This window comes from Aulostomus chinensis, chromosome 1, assembly GCF_037954235.1.
Source record: "Aulostomus chinensis isolate RoL2024-O1b breed Wild chromosome 1, RoL_Achi_v1.0, whole genome shotgun sequence".
Classification (NCBI taxonomy): Eukaryota; Metazoa; Chordata; class Actinopteri; order Syngnathiformes; family Aulostomidae; genus Aulostomus; species Aulostomus chinensis.
Window position 1 is genome coordinate 23,388,732 of NC_141320.1, and position 25,488 is coordinate 23,414,219.

Consider the following 25,488-nt stretch of genomic DNA (forward strand, 5'->3'; position numbering starts at 1 on the left):
CCCTGCTTCTCTCATTTATAATCTCTTCCACTCTCACTGGACCTTAGAGAGGATTGGAGCTTCTGAAGTCCTGACACATTGAACAGTTCTACAGGACCAAACTGAACGAACTGAAGAAGCTTCTTGGAACTCTAAACTTCTTAACTCGCTTTCTCCAAGAACTGTGCCTGGACGAAGGCCGTTTCCAGCTGTCCTTCAAGCTGACGAGGGCCAAGTTTGATGACCTGTTTGTGAGGATATCAAGGATGGACACCAACTACAGGCCCCAGGTCCGTTGACATGACTTCCCTGACACCAGGGGAATGTCAATGCTGACAGGTTCTCTGGACTCATTGTCATGAGAATTTGTCACATCAGTTGAATATCTTCACATACGTGAATTCATTGAAGGAGTGTGGTTCTGGACCTGCTCTACCTGTCAAGTGTCTAGAGAGAACTTTTGTTGTGATGTGGCACAATATAAATAACATTGACTCGACAATAAATCGACTCTTTCCCCCCAACCGTTTAAAGCAAACAGCCGTTCCCACTGATCCTGGATCTGCGCAACGTTCCTGCTTTTCAAAAGGAAAATTGTCATCATTGCTTTTGCAGGATGTGCTGGCTGATGGAGAATTGTTGGCTATGAACTCACTGAACTCAGTCCAAGTCAGTAGTTTTGAGCAAACTCACGACTCCTGATGTTTAACTCAATTGTTTGTTAAACACAGAGATACAGGTGTAGTCCCTCTATGTTCATCCACTAAACTAGAATAGAGTTCTCCTCTTTCCATGGTGGAACAAAGAAGGGGGAGGGTCAATAAGAATATGATCTTTGGACGTTACAGCATCTAAAGACTCAAATCCATATTTAAGGATACATATTTGAGAGGGAGGAAACAGTGATGGGAGGCTGGAGGCTTGAAGGGCTTGATTTTTAGCGGCCAGTGAAGCCACCTTTTGCTGGCTGAGTCCCAGAGACTCATGGAGGCTCTTTGTGGAGGATTTCCACGAGAGAGTCCAGCATCGGAACTTGTTAGTTTCCTGTCAACTGAGTCCAGGATGTCCCCGAGGTCCTTATTGGGTGATGAGTGTGCGCTGGACGGTCGGCTTCTTTTGGGAAGTGGGGTCGCCACGTTACCGGTCCTCCCCACGACGGGTCGGTGGCAGCACTCGTCTACGTTCTCCTGCAGACTTTCTGCGGTTCCTTCTTCCAGATTTTATTGATGAGGATTGTTGTGGATGAGAGAACTGAAAATTCTTACTGCAGTTTGAGGTTTTGATGATTCAAACTGTGTAGATTGGTGTTAAGAAGTTAGCTTGTTAGGATAAATTCAGGTGTGAGCCACCACACTGAATCAGGCACAGGTAGGACGTTCACCCTGACATAGAACATCAACAGCTTAACGTTGCTGCAGGACTCCAACCTGAGCAGGGAGACCCCAATGGATTTCTAGTCCATCGCCTTCACCACTCAGCCACAACGACCACATTCACACACACATTTGAAGAGGATGGATATTCACAAAATGATCTTAATTTCTGTCACAAGCCCATTTGTGTGAGGTCCTATTTTCTCTTTTTCAGCATTCCTTTGTTTCCAGGTCTCTAATAAGTGCAGAATTACAAAGACAAGCAAGCTGGATCCATCCTGGGCAGGTGATAGGAGCCATTGACCACTGGCCAGAGACCCTGGCACAGACGTTGGGGGTGGTGAGAGAGAGCATTTCTACAATTATATTCTACATTTATAGAAGTCTACAATCCTACAATTTCATTGAGCAGACGCTTTTGTCCACAGCCACGTACGTACATCACATGTATAGAATATATATGTTCCTCTTTCATCTACTGATTAACCACAAAATGCAGTCAAATGCCAGTAAATTCTGAGTATTTATTCATTATTCATGATTATTCATTATTTTTGAATCCATTTTCACTGTCACTCTTCTGTTCATTTTCAGTTTGATTCATAAAAATGAACAAACTTTGGCGTGTTTTCTTCTCTTGTGTGTCAACAACTTTGGATTGGGAATCTCCTGACAAACAGACCACATGACCAGGAGGAAGTGTTGTTGGTGAGTTTGGCCCCTGAGCTCAAGACAGTTGGGAACAATAAAGGACAGCTTCAAATGCAGCTGTGAAGCCTCATTGTCAGCTGGGAGGAACGACAGGTGTCTCCCTCTAGTGGCTCCTCACAGCAACACCAGCCTCATTTCATTCACATGCATCCACCACCTCACTACCAAAGGCCAGTTGGGCCTGGACAGACAGGAGAGTTTCAAGTGTTGGACAAAGGTCTTTAAGATGTTCTTATTAATTCTATAACATCTGAGATTAAAGTCTATGGAATTACAACCAACAAGCAGCCAAACACCTGATCAGATGCTCCTTCATCAGGCTGAGGAGAATCAATCTAAACTGGGATGAAGAAAATTAACTGAGAGGAGAAACCTCCTGATTGGCTGACATGGACCCACCTGATCCATGTCAGCCTTGTTGGAGCAGAAAGAGGTGGATCAGAGGAATCAGTGGATCAAGACTCAGGTGGCAGATGAAGAATCTCTGTATTCACAATGGAGTCAGAGAAATCTTCCAACGTGAGAGAACGTGACAGACCATTTTATACTGAAGACAGGCTGTGTGTGCGTGTGTGTGTGTGTGTGTGTGTGTGTGTGTGTGTGTGTGTGTGTGTGTGTGCAGACTTTTCCCTGGAACAACGTTTTTTATTTGAAGCAAGAAAGCAAGAGCCTCCAGATCAAAGTCAGAATTGATGATGATGTCATCAGGGGGCTTTGATAGTGTATTTATTTGTACCTGGAATTCTGTCTTTGATCTCAGGAGGACGTGAGAGAAACTCAACTTTAAAAAGTATATGAGAGCATTCAGCTTGGTTAGAAAACATTTTGACTGTTGAACAGTAGAGTTTGTTAGAAACAGTTTACAACACTCAGAATTAAATTGAAGACACAAAAACCTTCCACACTTAAATCCTGTCTCTAACTTCAAACTGGGGATGAACATTTTTATAATCAATCTGTCTCTATGTGTTGGCCCTGCCATGGACTGGTGACCTGTCCAGGATAAACCCCGCCCCTCACCTGAGGGCTGCTGGGATAGGCTCCACCCCCACGAACCATTGCAGCTCATCAATGACCAAAGCTACTAAGGAGGATTACAGAGTTTGGGAGTCAGTGACTTAATAGAGTCTAACAAAGGGTTGAACCTGAATGAGACAGTCACCCTTCAACATGGGGCCATGGCAGAGTGAACCAAGAACACTACAATGGGGGTGAGAGTGGAGCCATGATGGACTCACAGTTCATCACCTCCACCATCATGTGGACCACCTGATCACCTCTCCCTCAACCTCTAAATAACTCATTCCCTGAATCGAACCCGGGCCGCGGCGGTGAGAGCGCCGAATCCTAGCCACTAGACCATCAGGGACCACACTGATCTCTCCAACAACAGAGACTATAGACAATGACTCAAGAACACAGGACTCTGTGGTCTCAGCTTGAGATGCAGAGGGTCCACCAAGACCACCAGACACCTCAGCCCCCTAAAGACAGTCCACCCCCAGGATCCTGCCCCCCTCTGCTCCAACTCAGCCCTCCATTCATAACATGACTTTCGCTACGTCCGAACTGCCAAGTACCAACCTACGTCCTCCTGCTACGACCTAAACATGGCGGCACCACTCAGACACCCTAGAAGATTGGTGGGGAAGCACGACCTCTGCTGGCAGAGCACAGACACCGCAATTAGGTAGACAGCACCAACGAAAGCCCCACCTGCTGGCCTGACTGTGGTACTGCACTCCACTCTGAACAAACCCTTCACTCATTCTCTATTATTAAGCACGTTAACGCACCTGTACAGGTGTGTTCACATTATATACATATTATATATTTATGCTTGGCCGTTTTTGATGAACTTGGGCGGGACTCTGGTGCAGGGATGAGGTCATGGAGCTGATCTGGGAGCAGTCCTGATGTTAAATGCTGTGATGAAGGACAGTGTGGAGGAAAAATGAGTCAAATTTAAATTGTCAACAGTTCAACGTTGTTGGCAGGACTCCAACCTGAGCAGGGAGACCCCAATGGATTTCTAGTCCATCGCCTTCACCACTCGGCCACAACGACCACATTCACACACTTTTGTAGGAGACTGAAATTAGACAATGAAAGTTCATGTCAGCACAGTCAAACATTTTTTTGTCCTCTCTCAAAGACAAACTATTTGTGTGTGTGTGTGTGTGTGTGTGTGTGTGTGTGTGTGTGTTGTGACTGAGCAGTGAAGAAGACGACCTTCTGACTCCATTTTCTTTGTTGCTCTTCTATCAGTTCCTCAGTTTCACTCATCAAGTGAAGCAGCTTTGACAGGTTTACTTCTCTGTGTGTTCACAACTTTGGTCTTTAAACTCCTGACAAACTCACCACGTCACACATTTGGTGAATTAAAGCAACAAATAATGACATCATGATGATTCAGGTTCGGGGGGCACGGCCTGGAGGAAGAGTGGCCGTCTAGCAGAGTTTCTGGTTCAGTTCTCACTTCAGCTGGTGACCATGTTGAAGTGTCCTTGAGCAAGACACTGAGCCCCTCATTGCTCCTGATGACCAGCATCCAAGACCAACAAGCTTTTGATTGGCTCTGATTCTCTGAGGCAAAGTCCAACACAGGAAACAGAAAATCTTGAGGTTGTCTCACTTTTTTTAAAGAAACTCAGCACAGGACAGTGATAGGAGGCTGGTTTCCTTGATGTGGGCTTCACCTCCACTGTTGTCCACATTTAAATGCTGGCTGATGCTGGTCCCCTGTTGAAACCTGGACCAGACCAGGGACCTTCAGACCTTCAGTCTAACGCTGTTCCAGCATTGGATGAAAGAGACTGGTGCTCTCATCTTCTTCAACACTGACTTGTTCTACCAGGACAAGAGAATCTGAGCTTGGATGTCATTTAGCAGTCAAAGGCTTGTTAAACTGGTCAACATCAGCTGGTGTTCACTCTGATGATGTAGCGATGGTCTGGATTCTTCCTTCTGGAGCACCAAGCTGCTGGGAAGAAGCCTGATGATGTCAGAGTTGTGTTCAGTGGCTCCTGCTGGGTCCATTTCTGACAAATGGGCTCCAAAGAGTTCAGCTGTTTAAAAGGCTCAGAGAAAGCAGCACATCATGGTGGTCAGGAGACGAGGTGGCCGAGTGGTTAAGGCGATGGACTGCTGATCCATTGAGCTCTGCAGGCGTGGGTTCCAATCCCATCCTCGTCGTAGGAGACTTTGGTTTCTGCTCCTAGATTACGGAATGACTGTGAGGCTTTTAACTGACACAGATACCAGTTGAGTCAACTTCCCTTTCACAACCTGACCAAAACAACTCTGACACCCAGAGCTCACATGTGTCAATCACCTCTGGAGAAGGTCCCGCCCCCACAGAGCAAAAATCTCTGAAGTGTGAGGCTTTCCAAGAGGAGATCCTGCAGCACCAGAGAGCTGCAGTTCCAGGACCCCACAGCAGCACCAGAGAGCTGCAGTTCCAGGACCCCACAGCACCCCCTACTGAATTGGATGATAACATGCATTTGTTGGACTTTTGTTTTTTGGTGACAGCGCCACCTATCGAATTAGATGATAGCAAAATACTCCTTTCTAACTATCGTATTAAAGGTTTATTCCACCAAAATACTACTTCCTGTCCTTTAATTTTTAACTATAGTATAAATGGTTTCTTCCATTTCCACCAAATACTTTCTAATTTATAGTTTTAAAGGTTCATTCCGCCAAAATACTTTCTAATTTATAGTTTTAAAGGTTCGTTCCACAAAAAATTCTTTCAAATTTATAGTTTTAAAGGTTCGTTCCACCAAAATTCTTTCTAATTTATAGTTTTAAAGGTTCGTTCCACCAAAATACTTTCTAATTTATAGTTTTAAAGGTTCATTCCGCCAAAATACTTTCTAATTTATAGTTTTAAAGGTTCGTTCCACCAAAATACTTTCTAATTTATAGTTTTAAAGGTTCGTTCCACCAAAATACTTTCTAATTTATAGTTTTAAAGGTTCGTTCCACCAAAATACTTTCTAATTTATAGTTTTAAAGGTTCGTTCCACCAAAATTCTTTCTAATTTATAGTTTTAAAGGTTCGTTCCACCAAAATACTTTCTAATTTATAGTTTTAAAGGTTCGTTCCACCAAAATACTTTCTAATTTATAGTTTTAAAGGTTCGTTCCACCAAAATACTTTCTTATTTATAGTTTTAAAGGTTCATTCCACCAAAATACTTTCTAATTTATAGTTTTAAACGCATTGCAGTTTGTAACAAAATTGGAATAATTTTATTTTGAAAAGCCAAAATAAAAAGTTGTGCTGACAAAGAGAGCAGTATGTGTTTTAAATGTGAACCAAACAAGATGCCTGAATGTTTTTGAAAACTGCACTTTGTAATAGAAAATTAAAATTATTTTATTTTGAAAAACAAAATCAAAGCTCAGTTGTGCTGACAAGGAGAGCAGTGTGTGCTTCAAATGTTAATAGAATAATAAGCCTAAATATTTTTGAAGACTACAGTTTGCAACAAAGTTTGAATGATTTTATTTTGAAAAGCCCAAAAGAATGTTGTGCTGACAAAGAGACCAGTGAATGATTTCAATGTGAACTGAAGAACAAATATTTTTGAAGACAATTTGTGCATTTCTTTGTGCTGTCTGAGTACACATTTGGCCCAGATGTAAGATGTGAATCATGGCTCTGTGCCAGATCTGAACCAAATGTCATAGCTGTAGGCTGGACCAGAACTGGCCCAGATCTGTTCCTGGTTGTGCTGCATATGTGGACTGCATTTGGCCCAGATGTGAAATGTGAATCACAGATTTGTGCCGAATCCAAACAAAATGTCATTGAGTTTTTAACTGTACTGGGCCACAACTGGCCCAAGTCCGTTCCAGATCAGTAATCTATATTGTTGCCGGTATTGGACCGTTGTGAATAAAGACCCCGGTGCAGATCTGGCAAACGGGTCTGCACCAAATCTCATCCACGGTCTGGAGCAGATCTGCTGCAGTGTTGCTGTCTGGGAACTGTCAGCTCCAGTGGAAGCGCATGGGGAGGCTGTCTCCCCTCCTGGTCCAGGCTGTCTCCCCTCCTGGTCCAGGCTGTCTTCCCTCCTGGTCCAGACTGTCTCCCCTCCTGGTCCAGGCTGTCTCCCCTCCTGGTCCAGACTGTCAAACACAGGCTGGTCACATCCAAACTAAAACTCCCACACCTTCAAAAAACACACCACTGAATTCCTGACACAAATCCCTACAAAATGATGATGGTACATTCCACTGTTGGACAACATCTGGGGTTTAGGACACTTTTTCACATGAAAAACTCTAAAAACCTGCTCTGCTCTCCCCTCTGACACAGGGGGAGAGAGCAGAGGGGGAGGGGCGCTTCGAGCCTCGACTCTTCCCTCTGCGCTCTCACTTTACGTCAGCGGGGGAGGGGCGCTTCAAGCCTCGACTCTCCCCTCTGACACAGGGGCAGAGAGCAGCGGGGGAGGGGCGCTTCAAGCCTCGACTCTTCCCTCTGCGCTCTCACTTTACGTCAGCGGGGGAGGGGCGCTTCAAGCCTCGACTCTCCCCTCTGACACAGGGGCAGAGAGCAGCGGGGGAGGGGCGCTTCAAGCCTCGACTCTTCCCTCTGCGCTCTCACTTTACGTCAGCGGGGGAGGGGCGCTTCAAGCCTCGACTCTCCCCTCTGACACAGGGGCAGAGAGCAGCGGGGGAGGGGCGCTTCAAGCCTCGACTCTTCCCTCTGCGCTCTCACTTTACGTCAGCGGGGGAGGGGCGCTTCAAGCCTCGACTCTCCCCTCTGACACAGGGGCAGAGAGCAGCGGGGGAGGGGCGCTTCAAGCCTCGACTCTTCCCTCTGCGCTCTCACTTTACGTCAGCGGGGGAGGGGCGCTTCAAGCCTCGACTCTCCCCTCTGACACAGGGGCAGAGAGCAGCGGGGGAGGGGCGCTTCAAGCCTCGACTCTCCCCTCTGACACAGGGGGAGAGAGCAGCGGGGGAGGGGGCTTCAAGCCTCGACTCTCCCCTCTGCGCTCTCACTTTACGTCAGAGGGGGAGGGGCGCTTCAAGCCTCGACTCTCCCCTCTGCACTCTCACTTCACGTCAGCGGGGGAGGGGCGCTTCAAGCCTCGACTCTCCCCTCTGCGCTCTCACTTTACGTCAGAGGGGGAGGGGTGCTTCAAGCCTCGACTCTCCCCTCTGCGCTCTCACTTTACGTCAGAGGGGGAGGGGCGCTTCAAGCCTCGACTCTCCCCTCTGCGCTCTCACTTTACGTCAGCGGGGGAGGGGCGCTTCAAGCGTCGACTCTTCCCTCTGCACTCTCACTTTATGTCAGCGGGGGAGGGGCGCTTCAAGCCTCGACTCTTCCCTCTGCGCTCTCACTTTACGTCAGCGGGGGAGGGGCGCTTCAAGCCTCGACTCTCCCCTCTGACACAGGGGCAGAGAGCAGCGGGGGAGGGGCGCTTCAAGCCTCGACTCTTCCCTCTGCGCTCTCACTTTACGTCAACGGGGGAGGGGCGCTTCAAGCCTCGACTCTCCCCTCTGACACAGGGGGAGAGAGCAGCGGGGGAGGGGGCTTCAAGCCTCGACTCTCCCCTCTGCGCTCTCACTTTACGTCAGAGGGGGATGGGCGCTTCAAGCCTCGACTCTCCCCTCTGCACTCTCACTTCACGTCAGCGGGGGAGGGGCGCTTCAAGCCTCGACTCTCCCCTCTGCGCTCTCACTTTACGTCAGAGGGGGAGGGGCGCTTCAAGCCTCGACTCTTCCCTCTGCACTCTCACTTTATGTCAGCGGGGGAGGGGCGCTTCAAGCCTCGACTCTTCCCTCTGCGCTCTCACTTTACGTCAGCGGGGGAGGGGCGCTTCAAGCCTCGACTCTCCCCTCTGACACAGGGGCAGAGAGCAGCGGGGGAGGGGCGCTTCAAGCCTCGACTCTTCCCTCTGCGCTCTCACTTTACGTCAGCGGGGGAGGGGCGCTTCAAGCCTCGACTCTCCCCTCTGACACAGGGGCAGAGAGCAGCGGGGGAGGGGCGCTTCAAGCCTCGACTCTTCCCTCTGCGCTCTCACTTTACGTCAGCGGGGGAGGGGCGCTTCAAGCCTCGACCCTCCCCTCTGACACAGGGGCAGAGAGCAGCGGGGGAGGGGCGCTTCAAGCCTCGACTCTCCCCTCTGACACAGGGGGAGAGAGCAGCGGGGGAGGGGGCTTCAAGCCTCGACTCTCCCCTCTGCGCTCTCACTTTACGTCAGAGGGGGAGGGGCGCTTCAAGCCTCGACTCTCCCCTCTGCACTCTCACTTCACGTCAGCGGGGGAGGGGCGCTTCAAGCCTCGACTCTCCCCTCTGCGCTCTCACTTTACGTCAGAGGGGGAGGGGCGCTTCAAGCCTCGACTCTCCCCTCTGCACTCTCACTTTACGTCAGCGGGGGAGGGGCGCTTCAAGCTTCGACTCTCCCCTCTGCGCTCTCACTTTACGTCAGCGGGGGAGGGGCGCTTCAAGCCTCAACTCTCCCCTCTGACATAGGGGGAGGGAGCAGCGGGGGAGGGGCGCTTCAAGCCTCGACTCTCCCCTCTGCACTCTCACTTTATGTCAGCGGGGGAGGGGCGCTTCAAGCCTCAACTCTCCCCTCTGACATAGGGGGAGGGAGCAGCGGGGGAGGGGCGCTTCAAGCCTCGACTCTCCCCTCTGCGCTCTCACTTTACGTCAGAGGGGGAGGGGCGCTTCGATCCTCGACTCTCCCCTCTGCGCTCTCACTTTACGTCAGAGGGGGAGGGGCGCTTCGAGCCTCGACTCTCCCCTCTGCGCTCTCACTTTACGTCAGAGGGGGAGGGGCGCTTCGAGCCTCGACTCTCCCCTCTGCGCTCTCACTTCACGTCAGCGGGGGAGGGGCGCTTCAAGCCTCGACTCTCCCCTCTGCGCTCTCACTTTACGTCAGCGGGGGAGGGGCGCTTCAAGCCTCGACTCTCCCCTCTGTGCTCTCACTTTACGTCAGCGGGGGAGGGGCGCTTCAAGCCTCGACACTCCCCTCTGCACTCTCACTTTGTCCCACTTCTACCTCGGGGTATCTCCGGGGCAAAGACCCTGTTATTTTTGCTCGTGTAGGAATTTTTCACCAAGTCATCATTAATCAATCAGGACCCACAGACTCTGTACTGCGCTGTTCTAAATCTGGAGAGGACACCTTCTAGTTGGTTCAAAAGAATTTATTCAGATCAACAGAAAAGAATCCAGAGCTCTGGAGATCGTCTCCCTGTCCTGGAGTCAGCATTCGCAGATGTGTCGTCCCTGGCGTTGGGGCAAGAAGTTGTCAGGATTTGGGGGTTGAGGATGGTGAGGGAATGATGGAGACCCAATTGCAGACAGTGTAGGGCAGTGCACAAAAGAGGTTTATTGATTATGGCGGGGAGACTGGACGATGGGAGACTGGACGATGGGAGACTGACGATGGGAGAAAGCGAATCAGACATAAACTAAACGTCACAAAACTTAATGGAACCAGAACGAACAGGAGAAAACACAGGGTTAAATATTAAAGCTGCAAGCAGCGTTGTTAGGGCCTGAGCCCCCGCGCGGCCTACGGCCGCGTCCTTGACACTGGCCCGAATCCAATGGTGTAATCGGCAAATCCCTAGGCCTTGTAGTTTAGGAGATACGAGCCTCAGTGCGCTGCACAGTGTGAGTGCAGAGTTGAGAGCCGGCCCTTTAAGAGCCCCTCCCTTCTCTGCTCGCTCTCTGCCATCTCTGTCAGAGTGGAGAGCAGAGCTGAGAGCAGAGCTGCCAGCTGGCCCTTTAAGAACCCCTCCCCCGCTGCACTGTGTCTGATCTGTGCTGGAGTGGAGAGAGTGGAGGATTCAGAGAAATGTAGTGTGTAAAAGCTGAATAAGTCGGCATACGTTGGTCAAAAGTCACACAAAATACCATATTTTTGTAGGGATTTTTGTCAGGAATACAGTGGTGTGTTTTTAAAAGCTGTGGGTTGTATGGTGTAGATGTGAGAAGCATTTGTTTGAGAGTATGTACCCTGAGAGGACACGCTCTCCCCATAGACTTCCATTGTAAGGCGAAAAGTGTCTCCCCCACTTTGACGGCTCATAAAATCCAAACCGAGCGCGTAGTATATTAACCTTGAACAACTTTTAATCAGCACAGTTGGGAGAGTAATGTGTGAAAGTTTGGAAGCCCTGGCATTTACGGTTTAGGAGGAGATAGATTTTTTGGGGGGAGTTTTCAGTCACATGACTGGATGACTTCAGTCACGTGACTGGATGACTTCAGTCACATGACAGGATGACAGTGCAGATTCCAATGTAGAGGTTGGGGAAATAGTCTCTGAGAATCCAGCTTGAAGCCACGCCCTCCTTGTTCTTCAAAAACCCAAACAGCGATCATCAGTCTCCCTCAAATCCTGTACTTGGTTCAATGTTGCTGTTCCATTTTGCAGCAGTAGGTGTCGCTGTGATACCAGGTTCAGTTCAAGATTCCCAACTCCAGCTCATGTTGGTGACCTCAGTGGCAGGTAAAATGGTGCTTCAGTGGATCATGTGATCAACTCATGTGTGTCCTCACTGCTCCACAGGTCTGTCAAATGTTCTGTAAAATAGTTGGACCCAGCAGAGCTGCTAGATTAGGAGCTGATGGAGTCGTTGCAGATACCAGGGTCCAAAGTCCAGCTTGAACCTGGTTTGTGCAGTTCTTTGTCAAGCTAGCAGCCATTCTTTTCACTGCCAAGCTAAAGTGACTTCTGTCAACAAAGGTCAACATACAAAAGGATATTTCTACTGGCAGTTCAAGATTTTGATCAAACTCCTTTTTCAGAGCTGGAACCTTCCTCTTGCGTCAGCTTCCTGTTCCCATCTCCATGGTAACGGTCAGTTTTGACCCATGTCTTCAATCAGCTGTCAAATAAACTAAAACAATTTTCTATCCTCCAAGTTGTTTCCATCTCTTGGTGACCTTGTTAGGCTTCCTTATCCATGGAAATATTGGTTTGAAGATTTAGTTGTGGGCCTCTGGGCCTTTTTTTAGTCACTAAATCTTCAATTTCAGTTAAAAAAATTGTAAAATGAACCTCAAGAAAATCCTAGAAATGAACCAAAGGTTGTTGTGCTTCCTGACCGTTACTGAGGGTGTTAGAACACATCTCTGACATGGACTGGTTTGATTTAGTATTCATTTTAATATCATTAACTATTGGAACATCCATGGTGTTATGGGTCAGTTTAGACCCTCATATATTTACTTCAAGAAAAAGAGAAAAAAGTCTCTTTTTCAGCAACAGAACTTTAATACAAACACAAAATGAAAAGCAGAACAAGCCAGAACCCAAAATGTGGATTTGGAAGGTCAACAAACAACAACCAGTCAAGCAAACCAAACCAACAGAAACCAGTTACTGGTTCAAAACCAGTAAAAAACAAAAACAGAGGAAAAGTCTCTGTGTGTAAGAACATGCATGTGTGTGTGTGTGTGTGTGTGTGTGTGTGTGTATGTGTGTGTGTGTGTATATGTGTGTGTGTGTGTGTGTGTGTTCAGATGCATGTGTGACACTTCTGTGTGTTCTTTCCAGAGATGTTCCTGCAGTTGAAGCACCATCCGTCCGTCCTGCTGTCCTGACTGCTTGGGCAGTCGTGACCCTCTTTCGTCTTGAACCAGGTCCTGAGTGGGTTGTGGCTGTGGCTGTTCTGGTTGGTGTTGAGGCAGGGCTGCTGAGGAGGACGCTGGTGTGGATGCTCTCTGTGTTGCTGATGGCATGGATGGAGTGCTGCTGAGCTCTGCAGCTGTCTGAGCAAGGCTGCAGCGTCTGGGTCTCGGGGCGTCCGTTCCCTTCCCTCAGTGTGTGGCTTGACCAGGGAACTTCCCAGCTCCTCCAGAAACATTCCCCTCTTGCTCTTCTTGGTTGAGCTCCACTCCTGGTGGATGTTGGTCCACAACACCAATGTTTCTATGCAGACTCATCAAGGATGCTGCAAAACACAAGAATCCACCCCAAGACTTTCTCTTCAACTGTTGAGGTCTTCATGGCTGGGATGATGCAGGTTCTCTTTCTTATTTTCTTCTTAAAAAAGTCAGTCGTTTCATGTTAAATAATGAATGTTATAATAAAAAACAGTTGATCATCTTTTATTAATTACATGTACATGAATCATGTATATATTTAGTCAGGTTAAGTTGTTGCTGGTTTGATGTAAATATTGATTGTAGAGCATGGTTGTGGTCTCACCTCCACTCTGTGGGCCATCCATCGTCATCTTCTGCTTATTCCTTACTAGTAAGGGTCACGGGGGGGGGGGGGCTGGAGCCTATCCCAGCATCTACGGGCGAGAGGCGGGGTTCACCCTGGACAGGTCACCAGTCCATCGCAGGTCCAACACACAGACGAACAACCATTCACGCTCACGCCTATGGTCAATTTAGAGTATCAATCAGCCTCGTCCCCTAATGTCCATGTCTTTGGACTGTGGGAGGAAGCCGGAGTACCTGGAGAGAACCCACGCAGGCCCAGGGAGAACATGCAAACTCCACACAGAAAGATCCCACGCCCGAGCCAGGACCCGAACCCGGAAACTTCTTGCTGTGAGGGCACAGTGCTGACCACTGCACCACCGTGCAGCCCCACTCTAGGGGCTGGTCTGTCTAATTTCCTGCAGCCAGGAGGGAATTAAAGGCAGTCAGGGGTTTTTAATTTAAGTTGAAGGTGTCTCATGCAATCTCTTTCAATACTCCAGTGGTGGTTTAAGTGAAGAAAAACATGGGTTAGTCAGTAGGACTCTGTGTGTGTGTGTGTGTGTGTGTGTGTGTGTGTGTGTGTGTGTGTGTGTGTGTGTGTGTGTGTTTCCATGCAGACTTTCCCTTGTGACAACCGATTTGATTTGGAAACCATCTCATCTAAATCTCCTCTCCAAAAACCCTCTTCTTCAACTTTGTACCCAAGTTGTCTCCTCATCAGGCACCACAGTATCCAGTAGGTTCAGTTCAAACAGTCATCAGTGATTAATGTTCATGTTCAATGATGAGGTTTTGATTTATTCTTCCAGAATCATCTGAACAAACCCTCCTCAACACAGTGAAGCCTTCATCTGACAGGAGGAGTTTCTTTTCCCAGTGATTCCACTGACAGTGAAAAGCTACGTTCATCAGACTGGTCTGATAGGATCAACTACTGGTTGCTCTGGAGTGGAAACAGCAACCTGTCAGGAAACATTAGTCAGATCAAAGCCAAGATTAAAGAAAGAGCCTCCAGATCAAAGACAGAATTGATGATGATGTCATCAGGGGGGCTTTGATAGTGTCTTTATTTGTACCTGGAATTCTGTCTTTGATCTCAGGAGGACATGAAAAAAACACAACTGAGGAAAGTAGAGGAGAACATTCAGCTTCATTAGAAACACTCGAACTGTTGAACAGTAGAATTTGTTTGAAACAGTTTACAACACTGAGTGACAGGATTGAAGAGGGGAGATTTTGGTATTTTCAGTTTAATTCTAACTTTAAACTGGGCATGAACATTTTTAGTCGTTCATATTCTAACATACAGAGGAAGTCATGACATTCCCTTTTTTTTAACCTGTCCTGTTCAGGAAATGGAAATGGAAATTTAGCTGCTATGTTGAATCAGAAAAACCTTTTGAAGTCTACTTTTGCTTCAGTCAGAAAGTGGACTGTTGTTAACTCTCACAATGGTTGGTGATTGTGGAGGAAGAAAAAATCCTTATGAACCTCTTTTTAACAGACACACATTTCTGAAGACACTGGTTCATTTTATTTTTCTTCTTTTAGCAGAGGATGGTTTCGATCCATCGACCTCTGGGTTATGGGCCCAGCACGCTTCCGCTGCGCCACTCTGCTCTACCATTGACTGAACAGTCCTTGTTTTAGGAGAGCATTATCTGTCTTTGTCTCTCCCCTGCTCTCCTGCTCTCTTTCCCCTCATTTAGTCCTTGACATGATCCATGCTCGACAGCTCTGCGGGTGGAATGAAGACCTGCGTCTGCTCTGCTCGTGCCGTCCTTCGTCTCAACCTAAATTGTTTGACCCACCTTTATAATGATCGGACTCGCTCCCGCTGAGCGTGCCAGGCGCTGCAGACAACACAACCAAACTGGCCCCAATCAGGATTTGACAGGCCGAACTCGCGCCAAAATCTTTACAAAAAATCCATTTTTGTCACCCACGTGAAGATGGGTGGGAACATGCCCTAAAAACACCAAGAATAATATTCACCACCTTCTGAACGGGTCCTGGCTCGTCTCCTGCATCAGGGGCCGCCGCAGTCGCCCATCAGCTGTTCATCAGCTGTTCGCCGCAACACTCAATGAGACAAAGACATAGAAGCTCAAGCTGCTGTTGCAGAAGCCGTGATCGTATAGTGGTCAGTACTCTGTGTTGTGGCCGCAGCAACCCTGGTTCGAATCCGCGTCACGGCAGCATGAGATAAATTTCTTTGTGTGTATTGATGGACACAAGCCAAGCAGAAATTTCCCACGATGAAATAGGGCAGTGTTTGGTCAGTGTTGAGCAGGCGTCAGTCTGACAATGATGTAATATTATTGTGTCATCACTTGACCAGACCCAAAAGTAGACTCAGGTATCAGTTTCTTCTCAATGCTAACGTCTGCTAGCTTAGTCTGCTACTTTGATGGCTCTGCCTGCTCAAAGGTCCAGAACCCTGGATGTGGTGGTTCTCACCTGAACGTAGATTCTGTCAGCTCATGTTGTTAAATCAACTCACCAGGAACACCAGTAGATTTCAATGGACTGACAATGAGTCTCATTGAATGGTAAACATGTCAAATATGAAGTCATCACCTGAGGAGGTCTGCTTCTGGAATGAAGCTCCAGATATTCACAAGATATTCTAGATCTTAAAATATAGCATTTTTATATTTGATTTATTGTTCATTAGCCTGCTTCACATTGTTTGATTCTATGTGTTGGATTTAAATAGAACTTTGATCCACAACCTCCACAAACACTCTTGTCCAACTTTTGTGCCCAAATTTTCTCCTCCTGAGGCACCAAATCAAGTCAAATCATTTTATTTGTTAGAACCAAATCACAACAAAGTTCTCTCATGACTCTTTACTAGTAGAGCAGGTCCAGCACCAAACTGCTTCAATGAATCTACACCCAACAATTCTCCATCAGCAGCACATCCTGCAACAGTGGTGATGAACACCTTCCTTTTAACAGGCAGGAACGTCGAGCAGATCCAGGATCAGTGTGGACGGACGTCTGCTTTGACCGGTTGTATTTAAAGCTCCATCAGATTGGAACAACCTTTCCTCCTCACTTGGGTCTCTCTCTTCCTTTCTCATCTTCAAATCATCAAGCATTTTCAAACATCTGCTCTCGTTTCTGATGCACCTCCCCTTTTCTCTCCAGGATTCACTCTCTACTTGTTCTTGTTTGTTCTCTGTACTGTAAATATGTGGATATTTGTGTATGAATATGCATTGTGTACTTTAATGGTGCATGGAAGCAGTATTTATTTAGATGGGTGTTTAAATGTATGCGTATGTGAACACAGGCCCACTCTTATTCTGCAGTGGGATCTCTGATCATACTTTGTATAATACTGGATGGATCTCTGATCATACTTTGTATCATACTGGATGGTGGTGGTGGTGGTGGTGGTGGTGGTGGGGGGGGGCTTTGGGGAACATTGTTGGCCTGTACCTGGGTGTATGATGTGTGTGTCCTTGTGTTGAAAATATAATCTACTTTTATTATTGTTGTATTGTTGGTCATTATTTGTCAGGACCCCCTCCAAAATGAGATGGTACATCTCAAGGGGCTGCCCTTGAAATCAAGAATCAAGAATGAAGGTGTCTGCTGGTCTTGGTGGACCCTCTGCTTCTCCAGCTGAGTCAACAGATTCCTGTGTATCCTGAGTCATTGTGTATCCTGGCTGCATTCAGCGCTTTCACCGCTGCAGCCTAGCTTGATTGCCAGTCAGGACAGGTGTTATTAAGAATGGAAGAGGGGACAGTTTTGGCAGGACAAGTTTCTCCACATTCAGGAGATGGTGGGAAGTTTCAAAGCTGCCATAAATCTTGATGACAAACTCCTTCACTGTGTGGTTCAGAGTCCCTGGTTTGATTGCAGCTTTGACCTGAGCAGGTGTTCATCCTCATCTCAGTAACAGGGGACACTTTATCACACCAGTGGACAAACATCAGCATTCATCACCCAGCTGCTCCTCTGATCAACAGAACAAGTTAAAGTATTCTCAGAAGGACGGCATGGATCCCTCTACCTCTCACATGCTAAGCTAGCACTCTACCATTGGAGCTAAGTCCCTGCTAATGAGCACAGCAGATAATGCAGGTTGACCTTCATGCATGGTTTAATGAGCGTCACCACTTGAAGCTTCTCTGGTTCAACAAACCCTTGGGACCAAGACAGGAATTGGAACCTGTGCAGGTCCAGACCCATACTGAAGTTGGTGGAGACAATTGTTTCAACCAGGGACTGAATGAAAAGACTTGCCCAGACTCCAGCTCACTCTTCTGAACTGACCCCTCATCTCTGTGTGGAGTAAACATCAGAGGTGGGGGGTGCAGGTTCTGCTTGGACCTCCTGACCTCCTGGGTAAAGCAGTGGAGATGTTGAGCTTGAAGGAGTTGACGGCCTCCTTCATCTTCTCATTGGTTTGCGAAACTCAGCATCATGAAGTGTTGCTGAAATTCAACATGTCAGCTGAGGCCAGAGATTCCTGCGTTCCCTGAGTCCTTGAGTGTCGTCTCTGTTGTTTGAAAGCACAAAGCTGTTCCTGATGGTCCAGTGTGTCAGATTCTGGGCTCTCACAGCTGTAACTGGGGTTTGAGCTCCGTTAAGGGACTGGTTTTGTGGAGAGAACCAAGCAGAAGAATTGACAGTTTCAGCAGGAAAGGTGACCATTGCCCCACAACCTCAGTCCCAGGATTCATTCCTGCTTCACCCAGCATGGCCCTATGATCAACAGAAATGAACTGCCAGTGGAGGTCCTCAGTAATCCAGGTCATGGTTTCTCTAGATTGCTGTGTTGTAGTCAGGACACTTGCAAATATCAGCCTCTTTCCTCCATGATCTCTCATTCTTTCTGTTCTCTCCATTTCTCCTCTTCGTTTCTACTCCTTGCTGACTGTTGTTCCTCATTTGTGGCAGAGTTCAGTCAGTGGACCAGACATTTTGCCACTGCACTGTCCATCATCAGGACATTTAACATCCAGGACTGGCTCCCAGATCATGGCCATGACCTCATCCCCTGCACCAGTGGACAGTTCATCAAGGATGGCAAACATGTGGGTCTCAATTCCCCTCCATCTTTGTAGGTTGGTTACATTTCCTCCTGGTCTTTAATCCATCTTTAGTTGACATTCTTCTGTTGAGCCCAGTTTGTTGACTGCCAGGCTGTCTTTCTTTTCAGGGGCACAACAGCAGACAGCAAGAGGGTTGCTATGGTGCAGTTGGTAAAATCCCTATCTATGGTCTGCAGAAATATGCTGGGAGTTCTTTTTTATTATGAACCAGAATTCAAAGACTGACCAAGGAAACCAAAGCACAGAATTTAGAGATCAAAGAAAGAAATCAAAGACAGAACCTGAAGATCAGGAAAAGGCACAGATCAATGAGATCCATGGACTCATCAGTGAAGGTTTTCTTTTGGTTCATGGTCACTTGTTGTCGTACTGGTGTGATGATGTCAGACCCTTCACATTCAGTTCAAACAGACTCCAAAGTGTAGCTGTGATGCAGAGGGCAGCAGCCTTGTGCTTGGTACCGTCATGGTTCTCTGCATTGTTAGCAAACTCACCAAAGACCTCCCTGAAAGCAGGATCATTTTCCCACAGTGCTTTTTTAACCAAGTACCAATTTGTCCCTCTTTAAAAAAACAACAAACAAAGATGAGATCAGACTGAGATGGACGAGATGATATGGATGTGATTTATGGCTTTCAAACTCCAAATATTCAATTTTTCTTCAGGGCTTTTGAGAGGCTCTGGGTAATGAATGAAAATTTAAGTTGGGCAAAAACGACATGCGGGGTCACTGTGTGTGTTTACACGTGTGTGTATTTCTTGTTTTATTGTGTTGGAGACCATTTCCATCATCAACACTGATCAGGAGTCCTCGTCCTCATGGGGACCAAAGACCGGCCCTGATGCAGCGCAATGCAGTTTGTGAGTTCTTTCAGAGTGAAGGTCTGGATTGAGTTTAGTTTCAAATAAAGATTAAGATTCAGTTGGTTAAGATTAAGATTAAGATTAAGGTTAGGCTGCACATAGAAGGAAGTTGATCGAATGTTCTCATAAGAATAGCTGGGCACACCTGAGTGTGTTTACATGCAGACTTCCTCTTGTGACAACTGATGTCATTGGAAACCATCTTGAGGATATTTGGAGAAAGTTCAATCATTCAGCTGCAGGTACAGTGACTTACAACACTGCAACAACAACAAAAAAACACCCCTCCACAAACACTCTTGTCCAACATTTGTGCCCAAATTTTCTCCTCATGAGGCACCAAATCACTACAAAAACAGCCATTAAGTTGATCTGGTTGGCACTGGTATTTGTTCTTGCTGCAGCTCATTTCCAGCTCTTAACAAGAACTCAGGAGTGATTCAGGAGAAGAGTTTCAGAACAGCCCAGTTTGGGGACTGGAATTTTGAAGTTTCCCCTGGAACCAAACAACCTTCGGAGGTAAAACCTCCAATCCTAGCCACTCAGATGCAGCAGCAGAAGAAGCTGTCATCTACCCTGACAGTCAGAGCATCAAGTCAAGAAAACATCAACCATCTTGTATGTGGAGTCTGGATTCTTTTCTAGAATGAGACGGCAATGACAGTCCTGCCAAGTGACATCACTGACATGACTGGATGACTTCAGTCACGTGACTGGATGACTTCAGTCACATGACTGGATGACCTGAATGAATAAGAAATCAAATATAAAAATGCTTTATTTTAAGATCAAGAATATCTTGTGAATATCTGGAGCTTCATTCCAGCAGCAGACCTCCTCAGGTGATGACTTCATATTTGACATGTTTACCATTCAATGAGACTCATTGTCAGTCCATTGAAATCTACTGGTGTTCCTGGTGAGTTGATTTAACAACATGAGCTGACAGAATCTACGTTCAGGTAGGAACCACCACATCCAGGGGTCTGGACCTTTGAGCAGGCAGAGCCATCAAAGTAGCAGACTAAGCTAGCAGACATTAGCATTGAGAAGAAACTGATACCTGAGCCTACTTTTGGGTCTGGTCAAGTGATGACACAATAATATGATACCATTTTCAGACTGACCAAACACTGCCCTATTGCATTGTGGGAAATTTCTGCTTGGCTTGTGTCCATCAATACACACAAAGAAATTTATCTCATGCTGCCGTGACCCGGATTCGAACCGGGGTTGCTGCGGCCACAACGCAGAGTACTAACCACTATACGATCACGGCTTCCTCAACAGCAGTTTGAGCTTCGATGTCTTTGTCTCATTGAGTGTTGCGGCGACAGCTGTTGAACAACTGATGCGCGACTGCGGCGGCCCCTGATGCAGGAGACGGACCAGGCCCCGTTCAGAAGGTGGTGGATATTATTCTTGGTGTTTTTAGGGCATGTTTCGGCCTGTCAAATCCTGATCGGGGCCAGTTTGGTTGTGTTGTCTGCAGCATTATAAAGGTGGGTCAAACAATTTAGGTTGAGACGAAGGACGGCACGGGCAGAGCAGACGCAGGTCTTCATTCCACCCGCAGAGCTGTAGAGCATGGATCATGTCAAGGACTAAATGAGGGGAAAGAGAGCAGGAGAGCAGGGCAGAGACAAACACAGAGAATGCTCTCTTAAAACAAGGACTGTTCAGTCAATGGTAGAGCAGAGTGGCGCAGCGGAACCCAGAGGTCGATGGATCGAAACCATCCTCTGCTAGAAGAAAAAATAAAATAAACCTGCATCTTTAGAAATATGTGTCTGTTAAAAAGAGGTTCATAAGGATATTTTCTTCCACCAGAATCACCAACCATTGTGAGAGTTAACAACAGTCCACTTTCTGACTGAAGCAAAAGTAGACTTCAAGAGGTTTTTCTGATTCAACATAGCAGCTTAATTTCCATTTCCATTTCCTGAACAGGACAGGTTAAAAAAAAGGGAATGTCATGACTTCCCCTGTATGTTAGAATATGAACGACTAAAAATGTTCATGCCCAGTTTAAAGTTAGAATTAAATTTAAAGTAGAAAAACCTTCCCTCTTCAATCCTGTCACTCAGTGTTGTAAACTGTTTCAAACAAATTCTACTGTTCAACAGTTCAAGTGTTTCTAATGAAGCTGAATGTTCTCCTCTACTTTCCTCAGTTGTGTTTCTTTCATGTCCTCCTGAGATCAAAGACAGAATTCTAGGTACAAATAAATACACTATCAAAGCCTCCTGATGACATCATCATCAATTCTGTCTTTGATCTGGAGGCTCTTTCTTTAATCTTGGCTTTGATCTGACTAATGTTTCCTGACAGGTTGCTGTTTGCACTCCCGAGCAACCAGTAGTTGATCCTATCAGACCAGTCTGATGAACGTAGCTTTTCACTGTCAGTGGAATCACTGGGAAAAGAAACTCCTCCTGTCAGATGAAGGCTTCACTGTGTTGAGGAGGGTTTGTTCAGATGATTCTGGAAGAATAAATCAAAACCTCATCATTGAACATGAACATTAATCACTGATGACTGTTTTAACTGAACCTACTGGATACTGTGGTGCCTGATGAGGAGACAACTTGGGTACAAAGTTGAAGAAGAGGGTTTTTGGAGAGGAGATTTAGATGAGATGGTTTCCAAATCAAATCGGTTGTCACAAGGGAAAGTCTGCATGGAAACACACACACACACACACACACACACACACAAACACACACACACACACACACACACACATACACACACACACACACACAAACACAGAGTCCTACTGACTAACCCATGTTTTTCTTCACTTAAACCACCACTGGAGTATTGAAAGAGATTGCATGAGACACCATCAACTTAAATTAAAAACCCCTGACTGCCTTTAATTCCCTCCTGGCTGCAGGAAATTAGACAGACCAGCCCCCATAGCGGGCCTGCACGGTGGTGCAGTGGTTAGCACTGTGCCCTCACAGCAAGAAGGTTCCGGGTTCGAGTCCTGGCTCGGGCGCGGGATCTTTCTGTGTGGAGTCTCCATGTTCTCCCCGTGCCGGCGTGTGTCCTCTCTGATACTCCAGCTTCCTCCCACAGTCCAAAAACATGCAATTTGGGGACGAGGCTGATTGGATTCTCTAAATTGACCGTAGATGTGAGTGTGAATGGTTGTTCGTCTTTGTGTGTTGGCCCTGCGATGGACTGGCGACCTGTCCAGGGTGAACCCTGCCTCTCGCCAATAGATGCTGGGATAGGCTCCAGCCCCCCCGCGACCCTTACTAGTAAGGAATAAGCAGAAGATGACGATGGATGGCCCATAGAGTGGAGGTGAGACCACAACCATGCTCTACAATCAATATTTACATCAAACCAGCACCATCTCAACAACTTAACCTGACTAAATATATACATGATTCCAGACTACTACACCAACTCAGTCATACATCCACATAATCATTCAATGAACCTTGTCTGTGATTGTACCCCCTCCCCCATCTGGGAGCAAAGGTTTGCACCTACAGCTCTTAAGGAGCTTCCTTGGGCCACTCTCCCCTTTTGGCTCCACCCCCTTTAAGGAAACCACCAGGAAGAGGTGAGGACTGACCGTGACGACTGAAACTGCCACATTTACATGAGACAAACTTGACAAACACAAAATACCAGGCCTTGCACAGTGATTCCCACTGACTGACACTGGGGTCTTCATTTTCCACAGGCAGGATGGCTGGTCCCCCTGTGCTTCCCAGGTCCCTCCCTGGAACACATGGCATAGAAAATGTTTCACTTGTTTGCTGATTCAATAAACCTCACCCTTAACATGTGTGTGTGCCTCTAATTTACATAAACTGTTAATACCAAGACAAATGCTACCTTCAATTAATCATTGATGTCATGGAACCCTTGGTCTCCATTACATTGGTCAACCAGAGAAGCTTCAACTGGTGACGCTCATTCAACCATGCATGAAGGTCAACCTCCATCATCTGCTGTGCTCCTTAACAGGGGAATTAGCTGCAATGGTAGAGCGCTAGCTTAGCATGTGAGCAGTAGAGGGATCGATGCCCTCCTTCTCAGAATACTTGAACTTGTTCTGTTGATCAGAGGAGCTGCTGGGTGATGAATGCTGATGTTTGTCCACTGCTGTGATAAAGTGTCCCCTGTTACTGAGATGTGAATGAACACCTGCTCAGGTCAAAGCTGCAATGAAGTCAAGTCATCACCCTGTAAAGCACCAAATAACAAAAGTTACACTTTACAAGTAGAACAGATCCAGTTCAACACTCCTTAAATGAATTTACACCCAACAATTCTTCATGAGCAAGCATATCCTAGCTTAGGCCCAACTTTTCTTGGCGCTCTCCCAGATGCTTGGGAGCTTCTGGGGGAGCGCTAGTTGGGCCTAAGCCAGGAGCTAAGCTAAGTTGGTCTGCACCAGCTAGTGAGGGCTGGCTAGCTCTCGCAGCTTTTGGTGCAGAGCCGCTGCAGGTCCAATTGAACATCGCTAAGCCTCACCTCCAACACAACAAAAAACTACATTTAACACACTTATCAGTATCACTAAAGGAGGCAGAGGAGGAAGAAAACATGTGGCACTCTGAGCAGGAGAGAGGAGGACAAGAGGGAGAAGCCATCGTTAGCTTGGAGTGGAGAATTTACAAGGCAGAAAGACTGTTGCTACCAGAATGATGGTCTTTTAAACTTCAGCCAAATAAAGCAAGTAGGTATTTATTTTTGGTGGGTAATTAGTCAATGAAATAAGGAATTAGCAGGGAGGATCACACTTTAGCGAGCACAATGAAGCAAGGCTCTACGTTCAGCAACACAGAAAAAGGACTTGAGGTCACACGCTTCCTGCAACCAAGGTCAAAAATCCAGGACGGACGAAGGGGAGGACAACAAAGACAAAGACACAAGAAACAGAGATAATAACCATAAACTCCATAACAACCATAACAAATATAACCATGCAGAACATATATAACAAATATAACAAGAAAGGCATTAAAAGATATGTCACCTCTGGTCAAATACCCTGATTTGCATTTATGTCTCTCAGCATTTTCATTTTCATGTTAAAGCCTCCAGAATGAGGGGATGAATGCTGCAAAATGGAACAGCAACATTGAACCCAAGTACAGGATTGGTGGGAGACTGATGGTCGCTGTTTGGGTTTTTGAAGAACAAGGAGGGCGTGGCTTCAAGTTGGATTCTCAGAGACTATTTCCCCAACCTCTACATTGGCATCTACACTGCCATCCAGTCACATGACTGAAGTCATCCAGTCACATGACTGAAGTCATCCATTCATGTCAGTGATGTCACTTGGCAGGACTGTCATTGCCGTCTCATTCCAGAAAAGAATCCAGACTCCACCTGTGGCTCCATGATAACTGATGGACCTCTGGTTGGAGGCTGGACGATGATGTTTGGACTGGAAGGAAAACTCCTTGTCCAAATTCCATTGTGTTCAAATTTAAAGTCCCACAATCAGAAGTAGCTGAATCTGACAGGTGGAGGTTTGGAACTACAAGATGGTGATGTTTTCTTGACTTGATGCTCTGACTGTCAGGGTGGATGACAGCTTCTTCTGCTGCTGCATCTGAGTGGCTATGATTGGAGCTTTTACCCTCCAAGGTTGTTTGGTTCCAGGGGAAATTTTAGAATTCCAGTCCCCAACCTGGGCTGTTCTGAAACTCTTCTCCTGAATCACTCCTGAGCTGCAGCAAGAACAAATACCAGTGCCAACCAGATCAACTTCATGGCTGCTAACAGCTTCAGACACTTGATTTCCATCAATCTGGAGCCAAGAAGGCCCTCACCTGTGGTTCTCCTCCAGGAGGGTCCAGGTTCTGCCATTGTGGCTCCTGGTGCCACTGCCAGAGAGCCTCAGCTGCACACTGCAACATTTCAACAGGAGATTGACATTCCTTCAAATGTCCTGACATCTGATTCCAATGGTTCTGTTCCATATTTATATTTTAAAATAAATCACACAATGAAAGCTGCCTCAGCTGGTTTAAGAGAGAGAACAAGCTAAGAGATCTGAAACCAGTAAAATATGCTTTTCTGTGTGCAAACTAGTGAGGGGCATGGAAGGATATTTTACCACCACTACAGAACCCAGACTTTAGTCATGTGATGAGATGGAGTCTCTGATTATGAAATTAATGGACAAAATGTGACTTGAAAGAAAACACATTCCTTCAGCAGACTTTGATCCAACATTGAAGTTAGAGTTTGGTGGCTGCTCCATGTTGGAGGAAACCAGGCAATGTTGGACCATCACAGGGAAGCTCCTTTG

At 46.8% G+C, this 25,488-nt stretch overlaps 1 long non-coding RNA gene and 2 other non-coding genes across 3 annotated transcripts; 1 reads left to right on the forward strand and 2 right to left on the reverse strand.

Annotated features, from left to right (window-relative positions):
- Window positions 1-1,566: 1,566 nt before the first annotated feature.
- Window positions 1,567-12,615, forward strand: LOC147270826 (uncharacterized). Its single transcript, XR_015112348.1, has 3 exons — window positions 1,567-1,692; window positions 2,033-2,060; window positions 12,602-12,615. It is a non-coding gene; the product is annotated as an uncharacterized LOC147270826 (long non-coding RNA).
- A 2,193-nt stretch (window positions 12,616-14,808) lies between these two features.
- Window positions 14,809-14,880, reverse strand: trnam-cau (transfer RNA methionine (anticodon CAU)). The gene has a single exon. It is a non-coding gene; the product is annotated as a tRNA-Met (tRNA).
- A 5,526-nt stretch (window positions 14,881-20,406) lies between these two features.
- Window positions 20,407-20,478, reverse strand: trnah-gug (transfer RNA histidin (anticodon GUG)). The gene has a single exon. It is a non-coding gene; the product is annotated as a tRNA-His (tRNA).
- Between the last annotated feature and the right edge of the window lie 5,010 nt (window positions 20,479-25,488).